The following is an 8,399-nucleotide window of genomic DNA, read 5'->3' as shown; positions in this document are numbered from 1 at the left end:
CCCCGCCCGACATAAGTGATCGAGCTATCCGCAAGCTGAAGGGTTATAGTGGTAGGAGTCACCTCTCATAATCCTACTATCTTAAAAATCAACAATAGCATAAGTTTAATACTTGTACCCAAATCACATAGAGCCTTCCCATAGAACTTTTCTCCAATTGCACATGGGATAGTGAAGCTCCCAAGATCCTTAAGCTTCTCAGGAAGCTTATTTTAAATGAGAGGACTGCACTCCTCGCTGAGTGCTTACATCTCATAATCTCCAATATTCTTCTTTTTATTGAGTATATTCTTCATGAACTTCACATAAATTGGCATCTACTATAGAGCCTCAACAAAAGGGATGTTAATCATTAGTTTTTTAATTACTTCCATGATCATGAAAATTGTTGATCCAACTTTTGTTTCTAGGGTCTTTGAGGAAATGTTGGTGGTGGTCTTTATATGTTATTCTTAGTGGGTAAGACTAGTTTCCTTATCCCAATTTTCTATATATATAGATGTAAAATGCGATGTATGCGATTATATGATTAATTTCCTTAATAGTTATTCCTAATTTGCAACAAAACCAAAAACTTGATCCAAAGCAAAAGCTAGGTAAATCTTTCACTATGAAGCAAAAAAGAATGAAGTTATAATATTTCAATATAGGATACTACGCAAGTATACATATTGTTATTAAGTAATATAAGACTTTCTATTTAAGTCTCGAATATCAAACCCACAGGGAGAAGTAGATTTAGATAAAAAAATTTACTTAGCAATATATTTCTACTTAAAATTAAAAAGTTAAAATAGGAATGAAAGTTTGATTCTTTTTGTAATTTTTTATAATTGAAAATAACACAAGCAACTAATTAACTTAACTAAAATACTTGCAAGATGAAGGCAATATAAATAAAATATCTATTTTATTTTTATCAATCAATGATAAATATATAAATTCTGTTGTGGAAGTATGCTAAATATGTTGTGCCAAATAGGAGCAATAATATTCTTTACCCTTACTAGAGATGCTATAAAGAACATTGGCTAATCTATAGTTTAAATAGTCTTAAAGACTAGCTAGGCGAGGAAGATACTAGCTCTTACTCTAGAGTTCCATCTTCTTCCTCTATCTGGGAGCTAACATCTCATATGAAAACCTAAAACTATAAATCAAATTGGGGACTTTAGCCTTTCACTCTAAAGTGCTTTAATTCAACACCGTTTAAAATTTTATTTCTCTATTATTTATACTCAGCCCAATGAACTACATTCTCATTCATGATACCAATATGTGATTCTAACTATTTGTTGACTGAGACAATACCATCTTGGATCTTACATGTTCTCACAGCAGGTATTAACACCTTAATTGGCCAAATCAAGAAGTAAATGAACTGCAAAGTTTCAAATCACTACACCTTCTTCCAACATTGAAGCCTAATACTTCACACAGCTTCCTTTAAATATTTAATCACTTATCATTTTAAGGAAAAAGATAAAGAAAAATACTCAGAATCCATGGAGAAAACACAACCACACATGAGTTTAAAAGTAGAAATCATGCACGCAAATAATAAATCTAATATAAAACACACAACCACACATGAGTTTAAAAGTGGAAATCATGCACGCAAATAAGAAATCTAATATAAAACCAAGTGTAGCCAAAAATATAAACACTTATCTCAAATCCACTCCACCAAATGTCCTTAAGTTCCTTTAAATTCTCTTTCTTCACTCACAATACAAACTAAAACTCAAAATAAAAAGAAAATGTGGCTGGCGGCGGTGACTTAGATAGATGGATGATGGTTGTAAAGTTGATGGGTGGTTCGCCTCTGGAGGTTGGCTTTGATGATCAAAGTCTTTTATAATAAAAATCCAAACGGTGCCTTGGTGTCCCTTTAAATTGTGTCTCCATTCAATGAATCTTAGAGAAGTTGCCTCCTCAAAAGCCAATTGAATGAATTTTCTTGTCCATAGGCTATTTCCCTCATTTTTACCAAGGGTTCTTCAAACACCTCTTCAAAAATCCATTCAAATTATATATATCATCAAAGAACTACTTCTGGCTCTTTAGCGAAGGGTACATTGCGCTTAGGCGTGGAGCCTCTGGCGCCCAATTCATTTTTGCAACTTTCTTCATTTTTTCTCCAAATTTGACCCTTTACACTCCTTTTAGCATTTTCCATTTATTTGATTGTAATTAAAAGATAAACACACAAATACCCTTCATTAAAGCGCAATATCTCAAAAAATAGGTATAAAAATATGTATAAGACACTATATATTTTAGCTATATCAAAATCCCTCGAACTTAAGATGTTACTTGTCCTCAAGTGACCATTCAATCTTAAAAGACTAATATAAGTAGATAATGTATATGTGTTTCTTTAGGAGTTACCAAAATTTTGATGTAACAATATAGTAATCCAATTTATAAAAAATATTAGTAAATGAGACCAACTTAATGTTTAGAAATTTTTAAGATTATGAAAATATGAGTTCCTATCTAATTCAGAAATATTGTAGACTTTCCAAATATAGAGTTTAGGCATTTTATCATCTCCACTTAAAAATTTTTATTAAGCATAATTTTACTCACTATATGATATCCTTAAGCTTAAGAGTTTCTCAATTCTTATACTTCAAAAAGATCAGATGTGGAACCAATTTTTGGTTAGGCAGTAATCCCTCCCTCTGTCAACTTTTTCTTTTACTTTTCTTTTTCTTTATCTTTTTCAAATTTTTAATATATATTTTTCTTTTTCTGACAAGGATTAATATATCTGGATAGGCCTTTAATGGTTTTGAATTCCACTCTTCCTTTCCTAAAGTAAAGAGTTGATATTTTTCTTTGACTTAAAAATATTGTTAACCTCACTTTTGATTGAGGTCCAGCTCTTTCCTTGTTAGTAGCCTAGAGTCTAACCATAAAACCTTCATGTTGACAATTTCTAAAGGACTAGAAAAAGGAACCTTCACCATTATAAATTCTAAACTCTTCTCTGCTCAACTTGAAGTTTCATATATTGGTCCTGACCTCTAGCACTTGGTAGGTGGTCAATATGGGGGAGCTTAAGGGGAGTCCCCACAGGACTGCTTGGCCTGTTGGTCTGAATCTAGTTCACTCACTTACGCTTACTTTCACTCACATTCACTCACAACCTCAAACCCAAGCTTATTGACTTTAATCCCTTGACATTTTGGGAGACTCATGTAAATGGTCCCCTAGACCCACTAGCCCCAGGCTAGGGTCTAGCAGGACCAGTACATAGAGGACCCAAATAGAGATTCCATTGGTACATGGCTCAAAAAGGGTGGTTGGCACCCCACTTTTACCAAAATACCAAACTTACCAAATTAACCCCAAACCCCAAATTTGACCAAAATTACCAAAAGTTCCTAAGTTTGTTCAAAAATCATCTTAAAACATTTGAAACTACCTAGATTGCCAAAAACTTCCAAAAATTGCCAAAATTGCCAAAAATCCCACTAAATTTGCCAAAATTTCAAAAATACCCTTGGTGGCCCAAACTATCCCAAAACCCTCAAAATCATCTCAATTTGACCAACTTTGGCCAAATGCCCTAAATTGCCCTTAAAGACCCAATTTCCCTAAATTCACCCTAAATGTCCACCAATTTGACCCCAATTTCCCCCAATTTTCAATTATAAATTCAAATTCATCATGATCAAACTCAATTCAAATCAAATCCAAGTCCAATTGACCCACATTTGAGTCCAATTTCCACCCAAATCAAAAAGCTTCAATTTGGCCTAAAACAAAAATCCCACTCAATTGAACCGCCAAATATTTCCAATTGCACCAATCATGCATCATAAACTCTTGGAAACATCTCCACACACCAAATTGAACCCTCAATTGATCTTTTTCAAGCTTATTGACCTTTCCCTCAATTGATCTTTTTCAAGCTTCAATTTCACTCAATTTTAACCCAAATCCAAAGTTTCCAAATTTGTTCCAATTTTGCCATGTGCCCAAATTCCACCAAATTGAATGCCCTAACCCAAAATTGGCACCCAATTAATGTTGAGAACTCTTCATGAAATTCTCCTAGATCATTTTTAAGCCTCAATGTGGACTTAACCCAACTCTAGCCCAACCTAAACCTAAGTCTATCCTAACATCCCTAAATCTATCCAGTGCCCAAAATCTCTCAAATTGAACCTCCAAATCAATTCAAAATCACTCCAAATTTCTTATAAACACCTCCTGATAATTATTCACAAAAAATTGATCAATCAATTGGGTTCAATGTCATGGCTAGCCTAACTGATCCCGTAATTATAGATGTGTAAAATTAACAAAGTTGACTCCACTTTGCAGCAACGCCAAAACCTTGATTCTTTATTTATGTTGGGATTTTACGCAAGTATATGTACTATTATCAAGTAATACAACACTTTCTATTTTATCCCCAAATATTGATCCCACGAGGAAGGTGTAAATTTGTAATGGAAATGTAAATCAGAAAATTCACAACAATAAAGCAAATCTACTACACTAATTTTAAAATGTTCAGGGTGTTTTAAGAACTAAATTACCAACTACTAGTGAAACTGTAAAGCAAAGCTAAGCAACAACTACCAAAATATATTTTTGTGACAAATTTATCCAATATGAGAAATTAACGTGGTTTTATTTAACTAATATTATGATGTTATCGTTGGTTAAATGAGAGAAATAAATGGTTTTACTTTGTCTTGTGCCAAATAGAAGCAATTTTATGAACAATGTTAATTCTCTACCCTCAATCAAGTGTTATAGAGAATCGTTGCTTAATATTAGGTTTAGTCTCTAAATCTTTGGTTAGGCTGGGAGGATACTGGCTCTCACTCTAGAGCTCCCACTTCCCTTCCCATGAAGGCTAACTCCTGCTTTAGCTCTTAAACACTAAGACCAAATTGGGGATTTTAGTCTGTCACTCTAGAATCTCTAATTCTTTACCCAGTAAAATATATTTTCCTATTTATTAGCACTCAATTCCATGAACAAAATGCTTCTTCATGGAATTAAATGTGATTCTCACTTTTTTATTAAACTCATACTTCATTTCTTGGATAGTATGTTTCACAACATTCACAACAATTTCTTGGATAGTATGTTTCACAACAAATGTTAACATTTCAATTGGCCAAATTGAAAAGTAAATTAAGAACGGAGTGAAAAAATCAACACAATTTATATTATTTTTTAAACTTGGCACATCCAAATTATCTCTTCATTTCACCATATGTCGGAGTAAAAAGAAAGACAAAGAAAACTACTCAGACCTCATGAGAAAGATACAACAAAATACAAATTTCATAAATTAAAGAAAGTTTATACAATAATAATAAACAAAAACCACTTATCTTTAACTCTTTCTCAAAGAAAATCCCTTGTAGTTCCTCTTGGACTCTTTCTCTCTTTACAAGAATCTTAATTCTCTCTTTGAAGATGTAAGGAAGAATAAATCTCTCACATCTCTCCCTCTCCAATAAATCTTAGGAGAAATCACACTTAGACTCACCACACCGCACAATACACACAATGGAACACTAAAGAAAACTTAATGACACTTTAGCGGACTTCTTTTTCTAATCAATTTCCACTTAAAATAGAGCATAATGTTGATTTTCCTAGAGGTGTATCCAATAACTCTTCAAAAAGTGTCCAAATTTGTTAAATCTTGTAGAAATTCGCCCTAAACAGACTTCAGCACCGTCGACGCCCACGATGGCGCTGCCGGCGCCCGTGGCACTGAATTAATTTTGTTCTCTCTATTAAATGACATCATCGGCAACCAGTATGGTGTTGTCCCACTATTCTGGTCTCCTTCTTTCATGTTGGCACCGTTGGCACTGAGTATTTCTCTCCAAAACGCCATTTAGACTTCAAATTCCATCCTTTTTGCTTTCTTTTTGCTTCAAGTGCTAAAAATCATATATCTGCAATAAAACATGAAAAATATCTTCCTTTAAAGAGCAATATCACCAAAAGTGAGCATAAAATATAGCCTTAAAACTCATATATTTTTGGTGCATAAAAACCCCCCAAACATAAATGTTACTTGTCATCATGTAACTTTTTTTCTACATAAAAATATGACTTATAGTAAAGAGTTTAGCTTATAGATTTCCATATTTTGGTCTACTAAATATCATAGCATAACTTAAGAAAAAATTAAAATAACTTAAGTTAATACTAAATGTAAAAGAATATCTAGCAACTAAGTCTAAGATTTCTGATTCTCTTTTCTTTTCAAGGAAAGATGCAAATTATCATATTAAAGCCACTTAAAATATCCATATGAAAAAAAAATCGTGAAAAATCTACTAGTAAATATGCTAATACTTAAATACAAGTTTAGAGAACGTAGCTAAGCCTTCTTACTTAAGTTGATTCAAGTGCAACAAATTTTTGATTAGGCATCTCCTCAAGTTTCTCCTCACATATTTTTCTTTTCTTTTCCTTATCTTTTTTTCTTTTGCTTTTTGCTTTACTTCTCTTTTTTTTTTTATGTAAAGATCACTATATCTGGATAGCCTTTGATAATATTGAACTTCACTATCCTCTTCTTAAATTTAAGAAACTTTTGACATTCCTTCACTTTATAAATTCATCTTAGCTTTGAACACTTTTTATAAAGTTTCAATCTTTTCTTTTTACAGGAAACCCTAATATTCTCAACACTTCAAAAATACAAATTTCTTCAATTAAAATGAAAAAACAGTGTCTTATTCTCTCATACCAAATACCGCTCATACCAAATTCCTTAATCTCTAGAATTAACCTTTATCATTGAAATTTCTTACTTAAGCTTACTATATATTTAGAAACACAAATATAGTTATCTAAAGTTGGGCTCTACTACCAAAGGTCATGTTAAATAAAAAATTTTCAAAATATAGCAAATTGAGGACAAATAAAATTAAGTTTATTTCCTTAAAAAGAAATTTTTCATCCCCCCCAACTAAATTTTTTTAAAAAAAATTAAGCATGAAAAACTAAAAAAATAGAGTGAAAGAAAATCGTTAATACATAAAGAAAAGACTTACCTGTTGAAGGTTCTCATTTTGAAACTTAACTGTGAAATATTGTAGGTGCTAGTAAACTAAATAAATGATCATAAATATTACTAAGAAGACATCTTCTTCTTCTTCTTCTTCTTCTTCTTCTTCTTCTTCTTCTTCTTCTTCTTCTTCTTCTTCTTCTTCTTCTTCTTCTTCTTCTTCTTCTTCTTCTTCTTCTTCTTCTATATCAAAGTTCTGCTATTGATATGGCGTAAAGATATATTGACTAAGAAATTGTACTGAGCGGTCACCCCTCATATATCTAACCATAGCATCATCATGTGCAACATCAAATTATAACTTTTGTTTTATTAAATTATCATTATGTGCATTGAGGGCCTCCAAAATTTCAATCATGTTCTCTATCCTCAAGATATCTCATTGTTGGATCATCATCTGTTCCATAAGTTCCTAGAGAGTAGGGGTACAAGTAGTAGAAGGAATATCCCTACTCCTACTTCATGTTCTCCATCCAACATGAGATTCATAGGTTTTAATATTTGCTAGCCCAATAGGTTTAAGAGGCTCAATCCTTTCCTCATCAATTCTAAAACCAACTTGTGATTGCTGGCATAATGTGAAAATCATAGCAGGGTGCCCTAATCCACCCAACATTCAATATAAATCAAAGTATCACACCCAACAAACTAAACAATTACAAAAACAAAGTGCAACAAATTATAAACTAAATAAATGATCATAAATATTACTAAGAAGACATCTTCTTCTTCTTCTTCTTCTTCTTCTTCTTCTATATCAAAGTTCTGCTATTGATATGGCGTAAAGATATATTGACTAAGAAATTGTACTGAGCGGTCACCCCTCATATATCTAACCATAGCATCATCATGTGCAACATCAAATTATAACTTTTGTTTTATTAAATTATCATTATGTGCATTGAGGGCCTCCAAAATTTCAATCATGTTCTCTATCCTCAAGATATCTCATTGTTGGATCATCATCTGTTCCATAAGTTCCTAGAGAGTAGGGGTACAAGTAGTAGAAGGAATATCCCTACTCCTACTTCATGTTCTCCATCCAACATGAGATTCATAGGTTTTAATATTTGCTAGCCCAATAGGTTTAAGAGGCTCAATCCTTTCCTCATCAATTCTAAAACCAACTTGTGATTGCTGACATAATGTGAAAGTCATCTGATTATAGAGCCAAAATCTGGATCGCCCATTTGTTGGATACAAAAGTTTAGGATAGCTCTATCCTTAATAACTTTGCTATGGTGGTTCGTAGGTATCTTTAGTAACTTTGCTATGGTGGTTCGTAGGTATCATTTTGGCAGATATAAAGTAATCTCAGGCCTTGGATACTACA

This window comes from Phalaenopsis equestris, unplaced genomic scaffold (assembly GCF_001263595.1).
Source record: "Phalaenopsis equestris unplaced genomic scaffold, ASM126359v1 Scaffold232321, whole genome shotgun sequence".
In the NCBI taxonomy this organism is placed as follows: Eukaryota; Viridiplantae; Streptophyta; class Magnoliopsida; order Asparagales; family Orchidaceae; genus Phalaenopsis; species Phalaenopsis equestris.
Note: the sequence above shows the minus strand (reverse complement) of the source record.